The following is a 1,264-nucleotide window of genomic DNA, read 5'->3' as shown; positions in this document are numbered from 1 at the left end:
GCCCCTGAGCTGGCTTCCCGCAGGGCGTGCCTGCCTCGGCCTGTGCAGCTGGGTGGGGACAGGCGCTCCTGCCGACACCTGCTGCCGGGTGACCCAGCTGTAGGCGAGACGCTGGCCTGGGGCAGCCAGCAGTGTGGCCACACGGTGGCAGCAGAGAGCCAACTGTTAACTGCGGCCCTCCACCCGCGAAGGGGAGGACGGGGTGACTAAGTGTCTGGAGGTGGATACAGGTCCCAGGAACCCGTGTCTCGCCCTGGCTGGCATGACTCAGTGGTGAGAGCGTCAGCCTGCACGCAAAAGGGTCGCGGGTTCGATTCCAGGTCAAGGGCTGGCCAGGGTCCCGTGCGGGAGGCAACCAGTCTGTGTGTCTCCATCCATGCTTCTCTCTCTCCCCTTCCCGCCCACGTCTCTGCTCCAGGCGGAGGACGTTTCATTCGGTTTTGCCCTGCCCCTGCCTGACTACCTTTAGACACGGTGCCTGCGGAACACGGGAGCCATGCGGTGATTTTCCAAGCTTGCGCACTCATTTCCGGCCGATTCTGGTTACCTGACCCCAGGTACGGTTCCCCGGGCCCTGGGTGTGGCCACACAGGTGCTCCTTCTGCCTCTGTCACCACGTGCTCAGCGCTCAGCGTGGAGGCAGAGTCCTAGGAACGGGGGAAGGGGTCAGTTACCCAGAATGAACTCTGCTGGGTGGATGGAGCATAGCGTCTGTGAGACCCCAAAAATGGAAGGGGCACTGCTCGGGCCAGGAAGGCTCCCTGGAGGAGGAGAAAGGGGAAGGGTGCTCCTGGAAGGAGGAGCCAGGAGGAGGGGCTGGGCGGGAAGCGGAGATTACAGCTCCTCGTGCCCGCCCGTAGAATTCTGCTGGGCTGCGGGCTCCTCTCTCCCACTCCCCTCACTCTTCAAAGCCCTGGTGTTGGCGGCAGAGCAAGGACCACGGGTCACCAGGATGGAAAGCGCCAGGTGTCTAGCAAAGGACAGTTGTCGGGGGGCCCTCTCCCCCAGGTGCCTTTCCCTCCCCTCGCACATCGCTGGCTTGGACCCCCTGACCTTTTCTCTCTGGAGATAGGACGTCTAGGCCTCAGTTGTAGTTCAGCTCCAGGCCCCATAGCAACAAAGCCAGCTGACGGGTGACGGGTGACGGCAGGACCAGCTGCGTGGGCGAACACCCCCCTGCGGGGAAAGGAATCCCGGGAAAGCTGCTGAATGCTCTATGAGATATTCCGATGGGACCTGTCGCATCTCCACCCTCAAAACCCTC

This window comes from Myotis davidii, unplaced genomic scaffold (genome assembly GCF_000327345.1).
Source record: "Myotis davidii unplaced genomic scaffold, ASM32734v1 scaffold663, whole genome shotgun sequence".
NCBI lineage: Eukaryota > Metazoa > Chordata > Mammalia > Chiroptera > Vespertilionidae > Myotis > Myotis davidii.
The sequence above is the reverse complement of the archived record's forward strand: the minus strand, read 5'-3'. Positions refer to the sequence as shown.